The sequence below is a fragment of the Prionailurus bengalensis genome, chromosome B1 (assembly GCF_016509475.1).
Source record: "Prionailurus bengalensis isolate Pbe53 chromosome B1, Fcat_Pben_1.1_paternal_pri, whole genome shotgun sequence".
NCBI lineage: Eukaryota > Metazoa > Chordata > Mammalia > Carnivora > Felidae > Prionailurus > Prionailurus bengalensis.
This window is the reverse complement of record NC_057344.1, coordinates 85,521,795-85,546,350: the sequence shown is the minus strand read 5'-3', so window position 1 is coordinate 85,546,350 and position 24,556 is coordinate 85,521,795. Positions and strand designations below refer to the sequence as shown.

Genomic DNA, 24,556 nt, shown 5'->3' with positions numbered 1-24,556 from the left:
AACTGGTCACACTCCCTCCTTTGACATTTGATGTCACATGATGTCGCCTGACTCTAGACATGACAGGATCTTTGTATGTAGATGTCAACTTTTAATTTGATTTAGAGTAGGCAATACAGAGTAGCGCTTAAACACTTGGTCTCTGATGATGGACTTGCTGCTGCCTTTGAGTCCCAGCTCCAACATTTCCACAAGCTGTGTAACTTTGGGCAAGTTATTTAACTTCTCTGTGCCTCAGTTTCCTCCTCATAACAAGGAGAATGACATCACCTAGCTCATACGGTTTTTGTGAGGAACAAATGAGTTAACACATATAAAAGTACTTAGAACAGGGGCACCTGGGTGGCTCAGTTGGTTAAGTGTCCAACTCTTCGTTTTGGCTCAGGTCATGAGCTCATGCTTCATGATTTTGACCTCGATGTCAAGCTCCATACTGACAGAGAGGAGCCTGCTTGGGATTCTCTCCCTCCCTCTCTCTGTCTGCCCCTCCCCTGCTCGCATCATCTCTCTGTTCTCTCTCAAAATAAATAAATAAACATTTAAAAAATAAATAAAAGTACTCAGAATGATGCCAGCCACAGAGTAAACATGGAATGGTTATTAGTTATTATTTTGGCATCAATAGCACCTCTGGATATGAGGTATTTTGTCCATCATCTTCTGCCTCTAAACCTTTGCTGGCTGGTCCAGTCCCTGATATCTCACCATTGCCACCACCATAAGGGGGATCTTTTGCCCCCACTAGTGGCTCTTAGGCCTCTGACGCCCATCTGAATTGTCCATATGCTGCCCAGAAGACAGAGAAGTAAAGAAAGGGAAGGCACATGGAGTACCTGTCATGTGCCGGCCCTGGGTGATGTGCATTCATACTCCTTAACTCATGTAATTTTCAGGACTCCCTGCAACCCAAAAGCTTGACCACTGGAGCTTCTCTGAATCTTGACTGAAAACAATCCATCTGTAACAAGACATCTTTGAGACAGCTGGGGAAACCGGAGTATGCATTTTCCAGAGGATACTGTGTGCCCGAGGAAAACTGAGGAGTGTTCAATTTTCTTGAGTGGTGGCTACACAGGTCTCAAAATGCACTTCTTAGCCAGAGATCCATGCTGAAGTAATTATAGGCAAAATTATGACTGAGATGGTAACAAAATATTCCACCCCACTTCTACCTTAGGAAAGTGTGCAGTGGACAGATGATACAACAGTGGTTCTATTTTGCTACTTTTTGAAGCTGTGTGATGGTAACAAGAGATGCTATTCTATATTTGTAGCATATTTGAAAACTTTCAAAATAAGAAGCTTCTTAAAAGAAGGTATCTCATCTGCAAGTGAAGAAACTGGGGCCCCTAGAGGCTAAGTAACTTGCCCAAGGTCACGGAACCAGCATCAAAAGTCCTTTAGGTCGATGCCAGCTGCACTCCCCAAGAGTGTCTTTTCTAAGCTTTTGATGCTGTCTTCTTTATACCAAAATGTCTATACCTACAGGCACTTGACTCGTTTTTCACTCCGGTCTCTGAGGAAATTTTCCATCCCCCCCCCCCCCCCCCCCAATACTCAGCCTAGAGAGAAATGCCGGAATGCTTAATTCCACTCTTCTTTCTCTCAACACTGGTTAATGTGACCTCTCCACTGGTCGCCTCCCTTTCTGTTGAGGTCTCCCTGTTGTAAAACTGCCTTCTGGTGACCATCTTATTCCTTTAGCCCATGGCTTTCTGCTTGCATCCTTCCCCGGCAACATCCCTGACACCTGTTTGCACAGCCCTTACTATGTGTTTCCCATCCCCACCAATTCAAAACAACGAGCTTCCCAAAGGTGACAATACAACCTAATTTCCAAGTCATTTAGAGATTTCTCAGTTTTCTGCTTAATATCTCTACATCTGGCTGACAATCCATTTCTGCTTGCATCTCTCTGCATTGCTTTTCCTGTCCCTGAGCTGTCTTGGTTTTCCTCCCCATCTCTTATTTCCTGGATTTTTTCCACAAAAATCTTACAGTTAAAAAAAATCTTAGAAATCATCTAGTGATCTCATTATCCCATGCGTGGGATACTGAGGGAAACAAGTCAACAAATGCAGACATGCTTAACACACTATAAGTACCATAAGGATGCTTAGCACAGGATTGATGAGGGACAGAAGCAGAAAAATGTTCACGTTTAGCCCAGAAGGCTGACCCACAGCCTGCACAGCTCTGATTAGGATCAAATACATGCTGGTTGCTACATTCTTAAAGGATCTCATGAGTGCCTGTATATCTCACCAATAGTTAATATCGAACTGAATGACAAGCACTAGAGAAATTTTGTGAAGTCGTTTTATGAGTAGAAATTTGAGGAAATATTTATGATCTAATACTCCCTGCACATCCCACCCCTTTGAGCACCAAGCATATAACAACCAGCTTCATTCAGCCAAAGGGCAGCCCTTTCTGCCCATGGGGTCCGGTCCCCGTGTTATTTAAGTCAACTTAGTAAGTTGCACCATATGACATCTCAATTCTTCCTTGACTGGCTGCTGCCCTCCATGACTGCGCAAGAGGATATGGTCTAGTTCTGTATTCCAGTTGCTTGCTGGACATCTCCACATGGTTGTTATTCAAGCCCCTAGACTTAAAATATCCCAAGTGGAATTTATCATCTTTCTCACAAACCAGCTTCTTTTCCTAACACTCCTACTTCTGTGAAGGGCAATGCTATTATTTTAGTCAAGAAGGCTTAAGATCTTAGAATCATCTTAGGCTTTTTTTTTTCCTAATAGAATTTATTTCTTACAGCAGTTTTGGGTTCACAGCAAAACTGAGTGGCAAGTACAGAGAATTCCCACATACTCTCCCTACAACCTCCAGCCTCCTCCAACATCAACACCCCAACCATGGTGGTACCTCTGGTAACAACTGACAAACCTCTGCTGATACATCATAATTACCCAAGGTCCACAGTTTACGTCACAGTTCACTCTTGGTGTTGTACATTCTTCTTTTTTTTTAATAATCTTTTTAATGTTTATTTTTGAGGGGGGAGGGGCAGAGAGAAAGGGAGACAGAAGATCCAAAGCGGGCTCTGTGCTGAGAGCAGAAAGCCCGGTGTGGGGCTTGAAGCACAGACCGCGAGATCATGACCTGAGTCGAAGTCTGACGCTCAACCGACTGAGCCACCCAGGTGCCCCTCAAGATTTTATTTTTAAGTGATCTCTACACCCAGTGTGGGACTCGAACTTACTATCCCATGATCAAGAGTCACATGCTCTACCGACTGAGGCACCCAGACGCCCCTGTGTTGTACATTCAGTAGGTTTGGACGAATGTATAATGAATGACATGTAGCAATCATCACAGTATCCTACAGAATACTTTCACTGCCTAAAAATCCTCTGAGCTCTGCCTATTCATCCTCTCTCTCTCTAAACCCCTGGCAATCACTGATCTTTTTACCATCTCCATAGTTTGACCTTCTTGCCTTTTCCAGAATATCATATAGTTGGAATCATACAATGTGGCACCTTTGCAGATGGCCTTCTCTCACTTAGCAATATGCACTTAAATTTCCTCCATGCCTTTTTGTGGTCTGGTAGTGTATTTCTTGTTAGTGCTCATTAATATGGCACTGCCTGGATGGACCACAGCGTGTTTATCCATTCACTGACCAAAGGACGTCTTGTTGCTTCCAAGCTTGGGCAACTATGAATATAGCTGTTATAAACATCTGTGTGTAGACTTTAGACTCTTTTTTTCTAATCCTCCATAAACCTCGCATCTAATAATAACAGTCTGTATAATGTTTAGGGCTTACATACACTTAAAATATACTATGTCATTTGATGTAGGCATTTGAATTTCCTAACTATGAATATGCTCAAAGGGAGTACGCTTAAAGACGAGATGGGCTTATCCAAGGCCACGTAGTGTTAGCAGACATGGAAGTGGAGACAGAGGAGCAAGGACCTGACCCTCAGCTTTTCTCCTTTAACCATCAATCCAGTCCCTCCAAGCTGCCAAGTCCTAAGTTCTGTGTCTTGAATCCACCCTTTCCTTTTCGTGCCCACTGACACCAGTGTGGTTCAGAAAGGATGCTCTCGCAGGGACCCACAATGTTCTCCTCTTTGGTTATACTTCTCCTCGTCCAAGAAGCCCTCTTAACCACATTACACAGTGTCTAAATACACCACACTATCTTAACTTTACCCCCTTAACCACATCACACAGTGTCTAAACACGCCACACGATCTCCTCCCTGCTTTTGAAGCCTCCGTGTCTCTTCATTGCCTCCTGAATAAAGTGCAACGTCTCGCCCTGGCTCTCAGAGCCCTGCAGCCTGGGCATTGAGGCTCCCTCCAGTCCTGTGCATTTCCTATATCACAGTCCAAGCTGCACCCTTGGCCTTACCCACCTTCCTCTAAGTCTTCTCAACATTAAGGCTTCTGCAGCGCTGGCCCCTCACTATCATCTCAAGGGCTGGCTGCGGCACATGGGTTCCAGAGACTGGGGGCACAGAGAGCAGAGTGCCCGGAGGGGTTTCCAGCTATCCTCTGCCGGCCAGTGTCATCACAAAAGGATTTGGGGGAAGAAAAGATGCACAAGTCGCTTCCCCCACCTTCTGCATACATCTTTTTAAAATCAAATAAAGTTACCACTAAAACTACTGACCCCATATTTGTTGACTCAAAGAAGTAAAGTGGAAAGGGTGGTAAAATCACTGAAATACAGCACAGGTCTTTTTCCTAGGGCTTGTCCTAGTTATGTAACACTGCCAGGGTTCTGCCTCCTATCTGTCTCTGGAATTACAAAAAGTCGTTTGGAGGCAACCTTACAGCAAAGAAATATACAATAAAATGACTTTTCCCAAAGCATGTGAAGAGAAATACATTGCCATGAATAAAGAGTTCAGGGTTTCCTAAAACATAATTTCTGGCTCTGTATAGACCACATTAATATTTTAATCTTATTTACGAAAAGACACAAACCCTTGGTTCTCAAAATGTAAATAAAATCAATGGTCTACAATGAAGAGATCCATGTCAAATGTAAAAATCCCGTGTCATCATCAAGAAAATAATTTTAGGTATTTGTGGCTGATGCCTTTCTAGTTCTCTACAGTTGATTTAACATTATTTTTTTTCCAGATATGAAAAAGACACTTTCTAAAGTATCACTGTCATGCTTTATAACTGAAAGACTATATTTGGTTCTGATTAGATAAAGAAAATCAACAAGCATACCGCTTTCAATTTAGTGGAAATTTTATGGTAACTGAGAACAAGATATAGTGTTTTAAGGTGACTTCTCAAGTGAGCTGTGTTGGGAATTAGAAATATGTGCTAAATTTCCATAATCATTACCATCACACGTCTCCCACCCCCCACTTCTATATTCGCCAGCAACTGTTTATGAACTGAGTATGTAAATGTCTTCCATCTGCAAATGCATATGAAAACCTTTCCACATTTCCAAGTCTGGGAAGAGCAAATGTCTCTTTCGTGTGCCTTTAATGTTAACCAATTCAATTGGTTTTCTGAACAACAGGTGTTTAAATTACAGAAGATTCCAGTAGCAAGGTTATTTGATTTGTTCCTTCATAGACCCTCCCACGTTGATGGACAAGAGAGCTCTGAATACATACACTGAATAGTTTGGCATTGTATGGTTAGGCTCTCAATTCAGCTGGTAAGGCAAAGTTAGCCTGGCAAACTCCCTGAATGGCCCGTAAAGTACAATATGAAGGTCTGGCTTGTGTGGACTACACCACCTGCTTGTCAGCTCCGTGACTTTAACTCTTTGATACTCAGTGCTTCTCCAGACTCTTCATTATTCAGCTTAGTTATCCACAAAGCACCCTTTTCTTCTTGGCCACTGGAGACTTTTTTGGCTTGATGCTTTGTTTTATTGGTCAATGGCAAGAGAAATTTCTCAAAAATCTTCGATACACACAGTTTTGCAGGTTTCTCTGTCTTTAGGCTTAATTGCTCCATTGCCTCCCCCGACTATCTGGTCAGTGGGAATATTTAAAGATATGTTGTTGTTGTCGTTTTTCGTTCCCTTCCCTAAGTCCCCAGGAAGTGAGAGTTTCATCTGGGTACTTATATGCACACACGATGCAACTCCACATTTTGAGGTAAAGCTGTTGGCACAAGGGCACCAGGCTGAGGGCCAAATGGGTGCTGGAATCCGACACAATCTCTGCCAGCCAAGCCTTGTGGCCATGGAGCGCCCACTCAGGGAAGTTTCTGAATTCTCCCAGTGGTAACTTCCTAAATGCCCTGGTTCTAGAAAACAAGCCTTCTTTGTTTGGCATGTTTCTAATGCCTCTTCCTCCTGCTTAGGGACCAAGAAGCTGTGGGGAACTTCACCCTAATCTTTCTTTTTTTAATTTTTATTTTTTTACTTTACATCCAAATTAGTTAGCATATAGTGAGACAATGATTTCAGGAGTAGATTCCTTAATGCCCCTTACCCATTTAGCCCATCCCCCCTCCCACAACCCCTCCAGCAACCCTCTATTTGTTCTCCATATTTAAGGGTCTCTTCTGTTTTGTCCCCCTCCCTGTTTTTGTATTATTTTTGCTTCCCTTCCCATATGTTCATCTGTTTTGTATCTTAAAGCCTTCATATGAGTGAAGTCATATATTTGTCTTTCTCTGACTAATTTCGCTTAGCATAATACCCTCCAGTTCCATCCACGTAATTGTACATAGTTGCAAATGGCAAGATTTCATTCTTTTTGATGGCTGAGTAATACTCCATTGTGTGTGTGTGTATGTATGTGTATATATACACATACGTTATATATATACGTAATATATAATGTATGTACATACATACAATATATAATTATATGTAATTATATATGTGTATAATATATATATGTACATATATATACATATATAATGTGTGTATGCATATATATATATATACACACACATACATACACCACATCCTCTTTATCCATTCATCCATCGATGGACATTTGGGCTGTTTCCATATTTGGCTATTGTTGATAGTGCTGCTATAAACATGGGGGTGCATGTGTCCCTTCGAAACAGCAATCCTGCATCCCTTGGACAAATACCTAGTAGTGCAATTGCTGTTCACCCTAATCTTTCTAAACAACCAGGAGCATACAGCAAACTCTATGAACCATAGCCAACCATACACACAATTCCTACCTACTCAGGTCATCTGGACAATGACAGTCAGGCTAACACTAGAGCATGTGTCATGTCATGATGTAGTTTCTTTTCAGAAGCTCTTCATGATCTTGGCTGCTTTGTTTGATTAGATTCGGGTATAAGCTCCATGGAGGGTTGAAGACAAGATTCTGGCTGGACTACACCCTTGATACTGGCCACGAAAACAGATACACACTGCGGTTCGGCTGCACTGAACATTTTAAAACACTGTTTTATCCTCAAGTTCGGCAACACGCCCCAGCAAAGCACAGCCATCTTGCTCACAAACACGATCGAGTGCCATCAGAATCTAAGAAGAAAAAGGTAATGGAAGAAGAGAGGCATAATCACTAAATCTGGCCCTCCACTTGCTTTTAAAGACCTTTTATACCTCTAACAATGGAGATGAATGGACAATTCCTTGCCTGTGAACTGGAACACCAAACATACGGACGGAATCAGGAGGACATCTGATAAAAGTTACAGATAATTCCACTTCAAAGATATCTGCGCTTTCCATTTTCAAATGTTTTAATCATCTGGCCCATATGCCTGTCTCCACAACGCAGGCCCTTGGGGGAACAGATGTGTCCCATTGTTACAGGTAAAAAGCCCAACATGTGGGAATCAGGCTATCAGTAACACTCCACACCAAAGCCCATCTGCCCTGGTGCCCCACGCTGATATTCCATGCATGCGAGGAACTGGAAATGAAATAAACTTCTGTGGCAGAAGAACTCAAAAGGGAAGACATGAGACCCTAGCTGAGCTATGCAGCTTGCTAACCAATCCCTCTGCAACCAGTGAAGGACAGAGAATTTGCATTGCAATGCATGCTCCACCCTTCACCTGAGCAGAATCCCGGGCCCACAGCTGTAGGTACTCCAACTAGTGGCCCACCACGTGTGCTAACACATTGGTGCCAGTTTAAGAGAATAAGGGGCAACAAGAAAGAAAGGCCTCTTAATAGAGGCAGAAATGATCCCCGGGGACAGTCAGCTGGTACACAATTTGGAGCCAATGATCCCTTTGCACTGGGACGCCAGTTCTCTGGGGGCCTCAGATCTTTTAGCTTATAATCTTCTTTTGTGATGTTACTCCCTCACTCCCACCTGCCCTCAGAGAAAGAACATATGGACTTTGTCAGAGGGGCTATTGTAGAATGTATAGAGTGACAAAGGCAAAATATGGCAAAACATCCTTAAAAATGCCACATTACTGGCTAAATGGCTACATATAGATGGGAATGAGGTGATGCCTTTGGACACGGGTTGGCTGGCTTAGCCAGTGACAGCTCATTTCTCGCTCTAAAGACAAAATACCATTCAGTGACCAAGCAAGTTTAAAAATTCCAGCATGAAACAAATACTCTGATTGTATGGTGTTTTCTGAATTCTAGCACCCTCTTTTTCATTGTGTGTGTCCAAACGATGAATGAAAGCTGATTTAGGGAAGCAGACTGGCTCAAATGTTAGAGAAAAAGTTAAGTATCAACTTGAGAAAAGTTTTTAATTGCATTTTTTGAGATTCCTTTTTGTAAGTGCTTTTCATTATATATTGTGTCAAAACTTTTCTACAGCACCTAAATAAAGCATGACAAAACCATGGAAGATTATTACTGAAGACAGGTGTGTTTTTCTCCTCCAGTGACTGTCAAAAGCATTTATCCAAACTCATTTACCCCAACTACCTTCTGCCTAAATTCGCTGCACTACAGAGAACTAAATTTTATTCTCACTGCACACTCCCTCAGCTGTGAGAATCTGATCCATAAAAGATCCATTATGGGAAAGTGTAGACAGTGTAAGACTCATCATTTATATACCAAGTTTAGGAATAAAGAGAGACAATCTGAATGTACTAAGTGCCTTCCTGTATTCAGCCAGTGTTTATCATGTAGCTAGAAGGCACTCTAGTGCTGACCAACAGAAATAGGTGAGTCACAAATGACATTTAAAATTTTCTACTACCAATATTTTTTTAAAGTAAAAGTAATTATATTTTATCCAATTATCAAAAATATCATTTCAATATATTATCAACATAAGAGATGAACACTTTACATTTTTTTATTCCAAGTATTCAAAATCTGGTTTGTATTCTATGCCTTCAGTGTGTCTCATTTTGCTACCCACATGTCAAGTACTCAACGGCCCTAATAGAGCTAGTGGCTAACGGCCCTAATAGAGCTAGTGGCTACCGACCACTTCAGTGCTTTCCTGCCTGTCTTACTTATTTGCTCTGTTCTCTCTGCCAGGATGTTTCAATACTTCATCCATATATACATTTACTCATTTAACATGTATTAACCCTTGGTTTATGGCAACATGGCAGAATACATAGCTTGCAAACCCACCTCCTATAAACCCTAAGATAGGTTTGCTAAAACCAATATTCTTTGAAATGCAGAGCCAGGATTGTAGGAACAGAAGGAAAATTTCCAGAACCAAAAACTAGACAGGGGTGGAAGTGGTGGTGAGTGAGCTGCCCATGGCTTGGTCCTCGGCATCTGAGAAGTCAGCCTTCCACATGACGAAAGTGAGGCTTGGCAGATGACTGAGACAGGAGTTAGAGTTGAAATGTATCTCTAACAATGGGACCACAGAGTGGTATTCCTACAGTAAAACAGGAAAAAAAAATGCTCCCTCAATTATAAAGGAAGACAACAAGAATAAATGGAAAAAAAAACTCCTCTTAAAATTCACATCTATGGATCTCTCCCCACTTAGGCTTGGGGCTCAAATTTAAACTAATGTGTAAGTTCCAGTAACTCGCAGAAATACTACTGGGTGCCTGGCAGAAGCAAACACAAGACATCTCATGGGGAACACAGCCCGTCCCACATCAAAGTGGTGAAGCTCACAACATATAAAAAACCCAGTGAGGAAGCAGCACATCCAGGGCAAGAGTTAGCAGACACAACAAATGGCAGGATTAGACCCCCTCAAGAAATTCTGGTACTAGAAATATCAAAGAGAACTGGTAAGATAAATATAGTCAAAATATTAAAGTCATAGGAGGGGTCAGCAAAAACATGAAAGAAGAATAAATGTCATGAAAAAAGAGCAGGAAGATTAAACTAAATAAAACTTGAAATGTACTTGAAATGATGAATACTGTCATTCAATTAAAAAAACATTCTTATAATTGGGTTAAATACTGGCTTTGATCTATTTTGAAGAGAGGGTTACTGAACTGGAAGATCTATAATTCCGTAATTGGAGAAATTATCACTTAAGAATTAGGTTGAAATAAGGGTATTTTTTAGGCAAAGATTTAGAGTTTACAGCTCAAAGACCCTTGCTTTAAAAAAAAGGTACTAAAATAGATTGGTTAGGACTAAGGAAATTGAACCCAGAAGAGAAAATGAGATATGAGAATAGTGAATAAAGACATTGGTAAAAGTGGGCTTATATATAAAGCAGCATCGATTGTTTAAAATAGAATAATAACAATAGAATAATTTATTTGGAAGCCATAAGAAAAAGTAGACCTAAAAACAGTAATAGAAGAGGGAGACTAAAGTTGCTTCTAAAAATAAGATGCCTGTTGGCATCTTAAATTGAAAAAAATTGAAAAAAAATTGTATATGCTTTTAAAATTTTTAAGAGTAAAATTAAAAATTGAACTACTTTTAAAAAAAATCTTTAAAACACGTAGACAGGAAAGAGGGGATAAAGTAAATCAAATCACAACATTATGTTATCAGTACTGTACTAGACACTAGAGTCCTCAGAATGAATAGTCAGGAAAAAAATATTTAGCTGATGAATAAGAAACATAAGCAAACATTTATGACACATTGAGAAAACACATCAAGTAAGAGTATGTTGGAAGAAATGATCTATTCTGCACAGAACCATCGGGGAAGAATTAACAAGGATCCTAGAGTAGCCCTATTGAGCAGCCCCAATAGAAATAGGAGACACGTGTCAAGTGTGACAACTGTCCCATGTGGCCAGTGGCCATCACACCGGCTGACCTGGGTCTAGAGCAGCAGCTTCCAATGTAATGTTCTGTGTATCAGTGTGCTCAAGGACATTTAGGTGGGGTGTACAATATATTTTCTGTGTTCAAATGCATTTGGTAAATTCCAAGATGAACAAAATTAAAGGTCTAACAAGCTGCAGAGCATCTCAGAGCCTTTAATATATATATATATATATATATATATATACATATATATGTATATATATTATATTAATGTATACACACACACACACGAGGGAATGTGGTATGCACTGTAATGTTTCACAAATGTATTTGCTCATGTAGTACTTTTTGTCTACAGCACACCTGATAATGTCTCCCAGAAAAATCCACTGTGGAATATCACTGTGAGAAACTCTGGTTTCAGTCATATGGGAAACTCAAAGGAATTGGCAAGATGTAAAGTTGGAAACACAGGCAAATGTCAGATCAGAATCTTATCTGCTAGGCTAAGAAATTTGGATCTTGAAATAATAAGCAATATGAAGCTCTGAGGACATTTGAGCAGGTGAGTTAGGAGTAATGCCTCTGAATTGCAATTGTGGCCACTTAAAGCTAAAATGTGTAATAGGTGACATTCCCTAGACCAGTTTTGAGAGAGGGGTCCTTACAGTGACTTCACTAGGGATGTGGTCACACGGTTTCCCCGAGGCTAACTTCTTTCTTGTCAGCTGAAACACAATCAGTCCTCTGCAGTGGGCCTGCTGAGATGAGACAAGGAAAAAAAAAATCCCCAAATTGCAATGAACCCAGGTCATGGAGAGGTTCTCCCTGATTCTGGAACCAGTTTAGTTCCAAAGGAATTAGACTATGCTTGTAAGCCGTAATAAATAACAATCTTCTCTGGAGTACACGATTGATAATTAGGATGGGGCGCTCTGTTATACAGATAAAAACTGTTTCTGAAAAATGTATTTTTTGAATAGATCATATATTCACATGGTTCAAATTATACTTATGCACACACACTTCCTTACACAAAGAAAAGCTTCCATTTGGCTCTTCTGCCTAGCTTGCATCACCTATGTAGCAGAGACTGGGTAGCTGGTGTCTAAACCTGTTCCTTCTTTGTCTTGGCACACAGTGAGACTACATTTCCCAGTCTCCCTTGCAATTAGATACACATGGGATTAAGTCTTGGTCAGGGAAATATGTATCACTTCCCTGCCTGGCCCATAACAACCTCCTGCATTCATCTTCCTTCTTTTCCCATGTGTTGGCTGAATGTCAACACCCACAGCAACCCTGGAAGCCAGGTAAAGAAAAAAGGTGAGGCCTCTATCAACCTTGGACCCAGGGTGATAGAGGAGAGAGCCCTCCTCCCTGCCCCCACCGTACAGACTATGTGAATACATTCCAATAGCCTTAGTCAGTCTTTCCTTCATGGATCTGGATCAGACACTGATTTTTAACCTTTCCTGTGCTAGCGTTCTTAAAGATCATTAGTTAACGAGTTTAGAATATTTTTTGTGCAATCCTGCTTGATCAAGATGCATATATAGCGCAGAGTAAATCTGACAGAAACTTAAAGCTAAAATGTAACAGATGATGCACTGCAAGCCTGAGAATACTCGGTTACTGAGAAACACACTGTTGAAACCTCACTTTGCACACTGAGTACAGTGTTGGGACAAGCTGGAACCCAAAAACCTCTCTGTAGAATTAATCATATTACTGCGTAAAGCACCAGACAACTGCTCCATTCAAATGTTACTGATGTCATATGAAAAAAAGGCTGATGGGTTCACATTTGGCACTCATTAAGAGGTAGTGGCTGGAATTAGTCAGAATCCTTGATGATTAATCTTTGATAGGCATGGCCACAAATGGTGTGCAGTCACTTAGCCAGATGTTCCTTATGGATCCTTCTAAAGAACTGGAACATGTCTCAGAAACCATTTGCTTAGTCATTTAACTAGAGTGTTTGCTTTCGCCAACAGCTTGGCAGTTTCAAAAAGAATAAAAGCCTGTTCCCCACTGGAAAATTCTGGAGTTTTGCCATAATCATTACATACAGTGCTGTTAAGAAATTCCAGCTTTATGGCTCTTTAGACAAACAGAGTATGAATTTTACTGTCAGTAGAGAACACTAAAAAACAAAGTAATAAAAGAAAGCAGCAATGCAGTACCCATGCTCTTTAATATCCTTCCTTAAAATTAAATATCGATTATAATTTTGCAATTTATTTTCCAACAAGAGCTGTTGAGGATTTGAGGCTCTGGACTTCAGTGCTGGTGTTGGGCTTGTGATGAAAAGGAAGTGCTTCTCCAATTTAAAACACTATAAAATTCCCAAAGGTAAGCTTCACACTTCACATTATTTCATGTTTTTCAATAATGAAAATGCCATCTCAAATTAAAAAAAAAAGTTGCCAGTAAAGCTCATATCCTCAATACCCAATTATTTACTGGGTTTTCTTTGATATAATGACATTAATTTAGGAAAGATTCAACATTAGCAGTAAAAAATAACATTGATATTCACCCAGATCAACATCACTTCTTAAGATGTGCCATCATCATTACTGATTACTTGCTTTCTCTGTGGGTACTTAGGAAGCATTTGGTTCTAAGATTGGATGCCCTAGATATTTTCACAGCTATTCTTACAGTCACCCAAGAGCTAGCTGCATTTTAATGGAGAAAATGACTATATATAACTTGTGAACACATTGATATTCCCTGAGATGAAAGGTTCTGCAAAAACCATACATTTCCTTAAACCACTTATTTCCTTAAAAAGAAAGGCAAACATTTTTGTTGCATTCTATCCTGGTTACTTAGTATGTCATTTCCTTGAAGATTTATAGAAACAGGCTCCATCCCATGCAATTCCAAGTTAACCTTGAGATTATCACTACTGGTATAGTTTATGTTTTCTTAGGCACCATGGAAGAGGCTACACAACAGAAACTACACACCTTACTTCACAAACTCAGGGCCAGGCAGACTTATGGCAAAAACAGTCTCTCTGCACCTGCCCCTTCAACCCTTGTTCAGTTTATGGAGACCTTAAATCAGAGTACTCATTAATAATTTATACACTAGTATGGTCACAACAAGGAATGTGCTATGTTTTTTTTTACTAAAGTTTTAGTATACAGAAAAGTATCAAAATATTGCCCTTACTATTGTTAGTGGTTTTATGGAAGTTGGAGAACCTTAACACAGAACTGGACCTCGTGGTCAGTATCTGGCTAGGAGAAATTCCTGACTATATATCAGCGGATGAGCCAAAGAGAATTCCTGCACAAATTATGGCATCAAATGTTAAATTAAAGCCAGTGCTATCGATCAAAAGAGTGAAAAGGCAAAATATGGAATGGGAGAAAATATTTGCAAATCATGTATCTGATAGGGAGTTAATATACAGAATAAAGAACTACAACTCAATAGCAAAAATCCCCAATAACTCATTTAAAAAATGGATATTGAACTTGAATAAACATTTCTCCAAAGATGATACAGAAATGGCCAACAAGCATAACAAAAAGATGCTCAACATCACTAGTCATTAGAGAAATGCAAATCAAAACCACAATGCGTGATCATCTCATATCCTCTAGGATAGCGACTATGAAAAGAAAGAAGGAAAGAATAAAAGAGAAAATAACAAGTGTTGGTGAGGAGGTGGAGAAGATGATGGATATGTAAAATGGTATAGCTGCTTTGGAAAACAGGGTGGGAGATTCTCAAAAAATTAAAAATAGAATTACCATATGATCCAATAATCCCACTTCTGGGTTTACACCCAAAAGAAATGAAAGCAAGATCGCCAAGAAATATTTGCATGCCATGTTCACAGCGGTATTATTCACAATGGCCACCATTCCACCAAGAGGTGGAAGCAATCCATCCATGAGGAATAGATGAATATGATACACACACCACAGAATACTATTCAGTCTTAAAAAAGAAGGAAATCCTGGGGCACCTGGGTGGCTCAGTCGGTTCAGCATCCGACTTCGGCTCAGGTCATGATCTCATGGTCTGTGAGTTTGAGCCCTGCATCCGGCTCTGTGCTGACAGCTCAGAGCCTGGAGCCTGCTTTGGAATCTGTCTCTCCCTCTCTCTGCCGCTCCCCCACTCATAACCTGTCTCTCTCTCCCTGTCAAAAATAAACTTTTTAAAAAAGGAGGGTACAGAATTTCAGTTTCACAAGGATGAGAAAGTTCTAGAGATCTGTGCAAAATAACATAAATATATTTACTGCTATTCAACTGTACACTTAAAAATGATGAAGTTAGTAAATTGCATGTTGTTTGCCACAATTAAAAACTTAAAAAAACAACTATAAAAACAAAACACAGCCCTTTTAGTCAGTCTAAGAAATTACAGTCATGAAAACTCCATTAGAATCCAGTGGTTCCCCCCAAAGCAGTGCTGGTTGCTTTTCCGCTGACCAAAGCTACTTTCAGGTAATCAAAGTACCTTTCGCTTTCACCAACTCTTACCAATTTTAACCCCAAAAGCCATAGCTCCAACATGTTTTAATAACTCTGAAGTTGTTAGGCACTCTCCCTTCCAAAGCTGATTGAATAATAAACACACACAACCGAAATTAGCTAAAAGGGTAGAGCTGAAAAGTTCTCATCGGAAAAAAAAAAAAAAAAGAGAGACAGAGAGAAGTAGATGGAAGAATCCTCTCACAATTTATATATGTAATCAAATCACCATAATTTTACACTTTATATTCTCACAATTTTATATGTTAATTATACCTCAAAAACCTGAAATTTTTTTAGTTTTTAAATTTTTTAAAAATTTATTTATTTTGAGAGAGGGCAGGGGAGGGGCAGAGAGAGAGGGAGAAGAGAATCCCAAGCAGGCTCTGCACTGTCAGCACAGAGCCCGACACGGGAGTTGAACTCACTAACCTTGAGATCATGACCTGAATCGAAACCAAGAGTCAGACTCTTTTTTTTTTTTTTTTGTAACGTTTATTTATTTTTGAGAGAGAGAGCGAGGCAGACAGCAAGCAGAGGGAAGGGCAGAGAGAAAGGAAGACACAGAATCCCAAGCAGGCTCCAGGCTCCAAGCTGTCAGCACAGAGCCTGATGCAGGGCTCAAACCCACAAACCATGAGATCATGACCTGAGCCAAAGTTGGTCGCTTAACCGAATGAACCACCCAGGCGCCCCTAAGAGTCAGACTCTTAACTGACTGAGCCATCCAGGTGCCCAAAATGGAATTTTTTTAAAGAAGGACATAACTGAAATATTTACTTCAAATCGGAGGTTCACACTGGCTCTGGAGAATGGAAAAACTGGTCCTTGCCCATCCATTGTCAGTCCTCTGGGTGTGAGCCACAGTGCAGAGGTTCCAAATCAGAGAGAGCTTCTTTCTGCTGCTGTTGCACAGTCTACAAGGCCATGCACACGGGAGTCCTCACTATAGTTTCCTCTAAGAAGAACACCACAGAATGCTTAGTGGATATATGAAGAGGACCCAACAGAAGTTAATTATACATTTAATATCAATGGGGAACATGCATGTATTCCTAACTGCCCAATGCTAAAATAATTTTACACCCCATAAAATAGCACTATTATCTCAGGAGACAATGCTGCTTATAGGACACAGGGTAACAAGGCAGTGACCCTCATTAATTACTCAAGGGTATGTCCCTGTATTGACTGAGCTCTTTCATAAGAGAGTGAGTCTAAGCATATATGATACTCATAATGAAGCATAGGTAGTATGCACTCAACCTTCAGAGCCAAAAAAGATAAATATTATTATAAATAAAAATATAAATTTATATAAGAATACAAAATTAAAAATTAAATATACATAAATATTAAAACAATGAAAATAGGGGCACCTGGGTGGCTCAGTTGGTTAAGCATCTGACTCTTGGTTTCGGCTCAGGTCACGATGTCATGGTTCGTGAGATTGAGCCCCATGTCCAGCTCTGTACTGAAAGCTCAGAGGCTGCTTGGGATTTTCTCTTCCTCTCTACGCCTCCCCCACTCATGCATTCGCTCTCTCTCAAAGTAAATAAACTTATAAAAAATGTATTTAATCTGTACTAAGGAAAGAATTTAAAATATTTTTTTAACGTTTATTTTTTGAGAGGCAGAGAGACACAGAGCATGAGCAGGGGAGGGGCAGAGAGAGAGAGGGAGTCACAGAATCCGAAGCAGGCTCCAGGCTCTGAGTTGTCAGCACAGAGCCCGACCTGGGGCTCAAACTCAAGAACCATGAGATCATGACCTGAGCTGAAGTCAGACACTTAACCGACTGAGCCACCCAGGTGTCCTGAATTTAAAAGATATTTTAATGGTGTCGCTTAATTTCACAAACATTCTTCTGTGTCTGTTACACACCAAAACACTGTACTAACCACTGGGCTAGGCCAGGGGCACAAGGAATGCTAAATAACACAATTCAATATGGCAGTGGAAGGAAGAGATTCATCTGTGGGTCACGTGTAATGATATCCTAAAAGTCTAGAAAGAATGAGAATTGAGAGACAGGTCAGAAGCCAACATAGCATTTATGACTAAGAGAGTATCATAAAGCTAGAAAAGTACATAAAGTGAAGTATTGTATTTGGAGATTACAAAAGATCTATTGCAAAAGCATAAGGAAGAAGAATGAATAGCAATTCTAGCAATACTTTATTTAAAAAAAAATTTTTATGTTTATTTTTGAGACAGAAACAGAGCATGAGTGGGGGAGGGGCAGAGAGCGAGGGAGACACAGATTCCGAAGCAGGCTCCAGGCTCTGAGTTGTCAGCACAGAGCCTGACGTGGGGCTCACACCCACCCACCATGAGATCATGACATGGGCTGAAGTCCGACGCTTCACCAACTCAGCCACCCAGGCGCCCTGCAATATTTTATTTTAAATTTTGCATGTGGGGTTGAGCTTGTCTTGTTCATTGCTGTGCTTTATAGGTTTCTGGCATAGAATATGTGTTTGAAAAGATCTGTTGAATGAATCCACAAAAAATGAAGCCAGAAACACAGTTGTGGGGTCAGATTATGCCTGTCCTTGACTACCAGGCATTTTTTAAGTAGTATAAAACACACAACCTAAAATTTACTATCTTAACCATTTCTAAGTGTACAATTCAGTAGTGTTAAGTATATTCATATTGCTGTGTGGCTTCCCTAGAACTGTTTCATTCTACACAACTGAAATTCTACCCCACCTTGAACAACTCAGTATTTGGATTTTGTTTTCTGGGCAATAATGTATTTCTGAAAGTTTCTGAGAAAAACTCCTGCATTCTGGGAAGTAACCCGTAAGTAATGCTAAGAGTATGCTAAATAATCAGTAGGTTGCATGAAGGGAAAGCCATCAGGGAGTTAGTGAATCTCGGTTGTGCACTGGCCACATTTTATATTTCTGTTTTTGTTTTGTTTTTAGAGAAATAGTGTGAGTGGGCAAGGGAGGGGGGTGCAAAGGGAAAGAGGGAAAATTTTAAGCAGGCTCCATGCTCTGCATGGAGCTCAGGCTCACGACCCTGGCTGGGATCATGACCTGAGCCAAAATCAAGAGTCAGATGCTCAACCAACTGAGCCCCACCAGATACCCCTATTTCTGTTCTCCTTTTTTTTTTATGCTTATTCATTTTTAGAGAGAGAGAGAGACAGAACGCGAGTGAGGGACAGGCAGAGAGGGAGACACAGAATCTGAAGCAGGACCCAGGCTCTGAGCTGTCAGCACAGAGCCTGACCCGGGGCTCGAACCCACGAACCGTGAGACCATGATCTGAGCTGAAGTCAGATACTTAACCGACTGAGCCACCCGGGCACCCCCCCCCCATTTCTGTTCTTTTAAGGAAAATCCCAAGTGCAACATATTTGTTGGAATTGATAATATGTATATTTATTTGAAAAATATTGACGTTTGTCCATAACACATTTTTAAAAAATCATTTAAAATATTACTTTAATACCAAACAGCACAGCTCAAGATAGATTACAATGAAGAATATGTTTGGGGTGCCTGGGTGGCTCAGTCGGTTAAGCGTCTGACTCGATTTCAGCTCAGGTCATGATCTCATGGTTCGTGGGATTGAGCCCCAAGTTCAGCTCCATGCTGACAGCATGGAACCTGCTTGGGATTTCCTGGTCCTCTCTCTCTCTCTGACCCTCCCCAGCTTGTGCACATTCTCTCCCCCTCTCTCTCTCAAAACTAAAAAAAGGAATATGTTTAACTTACTTAAAGGCCATTAGCTCTCACGTGCTGCCAGTCATGGAGCTGGTTTGAGGAATTCCAACAAGCACTCTGTTCCGTACCAGTGAGCCCCACACTATCGCCTTTGCATGCTCCTGGCCTTTACCCAGTATTTAGCACAGATTCATAGCCTTTCATTTATTTCTTTACGCTATTCTTTAACAAGGCATGATAAGAAACACATACGGTGGTGCGTTGTAGAAAATTATAGACTGGTTGGCTGTCCTTATTTATTCTAATGGATTCAGTATTCTATTTCTTTAAAAAATGTGATTTCCCATTTAAGGTTTTTTGTTGTTTCTGTTTTTAAGTAAGTAAGATCACTTTTGCTTATCGTCCTTCTAGTAAATCAGTCCTTAGCTTTTTAGAAAGCATAAAATGTTGTGCCCATATGTTTACTGGATATCACTCAAACAGCCAGTATTAACTACTCTAAGTCAATACAGCATCATTTAAAAGACTTCCAGAAACCAATGAATAATGTATATGGGGAAAACTTTAATAAGAGGGTAAGCTAATAACAAATCAATTTCATTAAGAGAAATTTGGAAGAAAACAAACAAAAAATCCCACAAATATAATCTGATGAGAACATTAGACATGCAGTTTCTTCCAAAGGAAAGGAAATAGTTCAAGAAGTTTTGGAATTTCCAAACTACTTTGAAGGCATTTTAGTCTCACTTTCCCAATAAAATAATATAATTTATTTTCTTTTTTCATCATGTAAACAGAAGCCTGAACCATTTTTGCAATAAACTGTTGGATCAAAAAAAGCATTTTTCCCAAGATAGAAAGTGGAGGAGCTCAACGCCAAGGACTAAATTATTTCCAGCTGTAAAAGTTGATTTTATTTCTCCTGAGAAAGCCAAATTCAATGGCATTTGTGTGATATTTAAGAAAAGACAATCAGTGCAAGATTAACACTGTAAATCAGTTAGTAGGCACCATGTACACTTATAGAATTAACCACAGTCATAAAAAAACTTAAGTTCCCACTGAGATGTATCTATTCGAGAGGAATTTACATATTAAAACAGCCAACAAGCAATCACATATACTGACATACTGAAATATAATTATTTATTCATTTAAGTACTTACAGATCACAGAACTTATATAAAAAATAATTGTAACATATTCAGAGAAGGGAGACTGTTTTGTACCCCTATCCTGGGAAATCTGGGACATTAGGTTAGCTCCCATGGTGCTCCAGGTGAAAATGCTTAGCTGATTTTCATATCCCAGAATAAAAACTTCCAAATAGAGAAGACAGAGTTTCCTCAACTTCTGGGAATATTGCTGGAAACAGCTGGGGTACATGCTGTCTGTATGTGTGTGTGTGTGCACACACGCACACACGCGCACACACACACACACTCTGGGATACTCCTCAGAACATGACCTTCAATGGTACCACTTAACTATCTTCCACCTTGTCCAGAGGACTTCATCTAAGAAGTCAAGAAATAAGGTTGAAAAACTAACAGAGCAGGCAGCTTCTTTTGGTGCGAAGGTCTGAATTTTTGTGTGTCCTCCAAATTTACCCTTGGGAATACAAGGGCTCAATGTGATGGTATTAGGAGGTGGAGTCTTTGGGAGGGGATCAGGTCATGAGGGCAGAGCCCTCATGAATGGGACTAGTGCTTTTATAAAAGAGACCCCACAGACGCCCCAGCTACTTCCATCAAGTCAGGATACAAGGAAAAGTCTGCAACTCAGAAGAGGGCCCTCACCCTGCTGACTCCCTGATCTTCAACTTCCAGCTTCTAGAGCTATGAGAACTAAATTTCCATTGTGCATAAGTTACCCGGTCTGTGGCATTTTGTTACAGCAGCCAAACACATTGACATTTGGGAACCTAATCTACTTAAAAAAAAAAAATCTCTTTCTCATTTAGATGGTAATTAAGAACAGAGAAATGACTTGGACCAGCAGGACGTGGCAAGAGGCATCTGCAGATGCAGTGACACTGGTCACAGAGCAGAGAGAATTAGCAAGAGTGGAGGTCTCTACTTGCTCCAGGTTGAGGTGAGGACCTCAGATGAGTGCCTCCCCCCCCACCGCCAACACCAGAAGAGGGAGGACGTGACCAGAAGCAAGACACAGGCAACAGCCTTACCCAAGACAGCCAGGCCCTTGGGAGCTGGTGACTTAAAGGTCTCATGTGGATGTCAGATTCAGAGCTCAGGAGGTTGAGGCCTCCCATAATTGGTACCCAAGCACACCCATGACACTCTCTATCCCTGGGAAGAATGCAAAAGCCCATGCTGTGTCTGTGGCAGGTGGGGGATAACGTGTAGAAGTAATATTTTCAGAAAACAAACTAGAGTCCCCGGGAAAAAAAATCACTGTGCTTCTTCTGCTTGTGTCTGGGAACAGGTACTGGAGGAAGACATAAGAACCTTAAGAATCTCTTTCGATAAAGGCAGGTGAAATCCAAACATGAAAACGGGGACATTCTAGACACTGGTATGGTGTAAGAGATAATTTGAGACCAGTTTAACTGGTTAAAGCTAGTGGGCAATTTGCTTCATCAGGGGAGAGAGAGAGTCAGAGGGGAGAAGGAGTACAAGGGCGGGGGGAGGGGAGGGGCAGATAATACACAGAATACACAGATTCATTTAAATAAGATGTACTTTTGGAATTAGAGTACGGCAAGAGAGTACTGTCAAATGAATGTACTGTGAATAAATTCTTTGTAATAGTTCAGAATATCTGCAGGGATGTTAATAATAATATGCTTCTAACTTTCTCTTTATGTATAATTTTCTGGGTCAAGATAAAACAAATGTAATATAAGTATCTGCCTAAAAGGTAGAGTATATAATTTATTTTCTGAATCAAGGTAACTCTGAGAGTGAAAGAGGAAGCTATTAATAATTACACCAGAACAGCAGGTATAAACTGGGACAGTCCTAGGCACACTGGGGAGTCTGCCTCAGGGCAGACTTCCTGAGTGTTAAATAATAGTTATATCAGTGGCTTACCACCTAAGAACAGCAATGCCTGGGCGTGGGGTGGGCACAGAGGTACTGTAAATACAGATCTAAGTGCCCAAAAAGGACTGTCTGAAGATGGGCATATGTTGTATACATTTATATATTCAGAATTTCAAATGTCCACAGAACACAGTGTTTCATAAAATTCAACTACTTTTCAATATTACAAAGTTCGTGGTAAATTTTGATCATTATGCATTTTCTTGGTGAGTCCTAAAAATACCATCCACCTTATGTGCCTGAGAAAACTTTTAGCTTTTAAAAGTGTTGGCACTTACTTTTTAGTCACTGTTATCCAAAGCGTTTACCAAAATGTTTAGTAAATGTTGGCTATTACTATAAAGAATCACTAAAAAAAAAAAAAAAAATTGAGCACTTACTATGTAGTTAGTACTAAGCCTATAGCTAAAACTCTAAATGTGGTTGCTATCACGAAGAAGCTCAGAGCTCACTTAGGAGACAGATCCTCAAACAAATAATTATAACCTACTGTGATAAGTGCTATAATACAGGTATAAGCAAGGGCTATCTTACTAAAGTCTTATCTACACAGGTAAATCACAACATACCATGGCAAAGTGCTCTGAGGTCATGGAGGGTGGAATGATCAACTGTGGAACAGCAGGGGAAAAAAAAAGGCATGAGGGTGAAGAGGTCACTTCATGATGAGGGGCAAACCAAAGTACATCAGGCAAACAAAAGACAACCCAGGAACTACATGAAGAAATAATATCCTCACTTAAACCTAAATTACAAGAAAATTATACTTCTCACCTTAATACAGAGCTGTACCTGGCTAAAAGTTCCCAGCTGTTGACACTCTCTAAAATTTGATCAGGACCAGAATTTTTCAAATATATTTCTTCTGTGGGCCATTTTAGCTAAAAAACCTTCCATGGATTACTTTTGCTGGCCACTGGGAAGAAAATGTGAGGAAGAAAAAGAGCCACCCCTCCCCCCACTCCCGGAATTAACCTAAAGTATATTACTAGTCTTGATAAGATGCCAGTATGATTTTGCTCTGAAGCAAATACAAGGTAAGAAAATATAAAAGAAATGAATGAAGTTTTCAAAGGCTTATTTTTATATAAATGGATACTAAAAGTAATACATGAGATTAAGCCTTGAACCATCTGCAAAGCCACCATGAATTAGATCTAAAGAACCAGTTAGCAAGGGAACCATCTTATTCTTAGGGAATGAGAAAACAAGATCTACCTTATTTTCAAACAATGCTTTATAAAACTTCATCCTGACAACTAAAGAATCATAATTATAGGTCTCAATGGGGTCAGCCGGAAAGATCGCTACTTTTTCTGTGAAAAGTTAATGATTCAAGAATATGGAACCATCAATAAAAATTTAGCATGCATTTATTGACCATGTTCTGACAGGTGACATTTGCAGCTCACTTGCCTACAACAAAATGAGCGGGGGAAATCAATACAACCCAACAACATCTAGTGACTCAGAGAAACTCTATTTACCTAATGCGTTGAAGGAGACATTTTACATTTGGAGACTCTCAGTCTTAAGACTGCATAAAATATGAGCCCCATTTTATCTCAAGAATTAGATTGCTCAAGACAAAATTTAAAATCAACAAGATTAAACAAAGGGCAAGTCAACCCCTCCAGGTCTCTTTACTTTGCCATTAAATACCTCTGACATTATTACAAAGGAACTATTCCAAAGTTTTGCGACAGTTAAAAAAATTGTGTACTTTCTAAAATTTAACTGGTTTAATTCAAGTTTGTTCTTTCCTTGAGGCTCTATGCGAGATGAGTCTGAAAAAATGCAATTTGGCTTCATTACTGCATACATAATTTTTCACTATGTCCTAAAGACGACAAATACTAAAATTGCTAAGAAAATAAAAGATACTACCAATTACCACCAGTACCAAACAGAGAAATAAATACCATCATATACAAATTGAACACTAAACATCAGAGATAGCTATCAATTTCTACTGGAGTATGAGTATCTCCTACATAGATTTTCTACTTCATTTTCTGATATTCACATATTCATTCTCCTTCTTTGCCCCGGCCCACCCATGCTGGGGATGGTAGGAATGGTATCTGTCCTTTCTTCCTCAGATTCACACCAAATGCATACACATAAAGTACCTGTGGCGAATTATCTGAAGTTCTTGAACCTTATCTTCAGCATACTTTTCCAGGTAAACCATGAAAAGAATGACATAT

The 24,556-nt window shown here is 40.0% G+C and overlaps 1 protein-coding gene across 1 annotated transcript in view; it reads right to left on the bottom strand.

Annotated features, from left to right (window-relative positions):
• The window catches only part of RNF150 (ring finger protein 150), a 259,844-nt gene that overhangs the window by 142,998 nt on the left and 92,290 nt on the right, over positions 1-24,556 (bottom strand). The window lies entirely within an intron of this gene.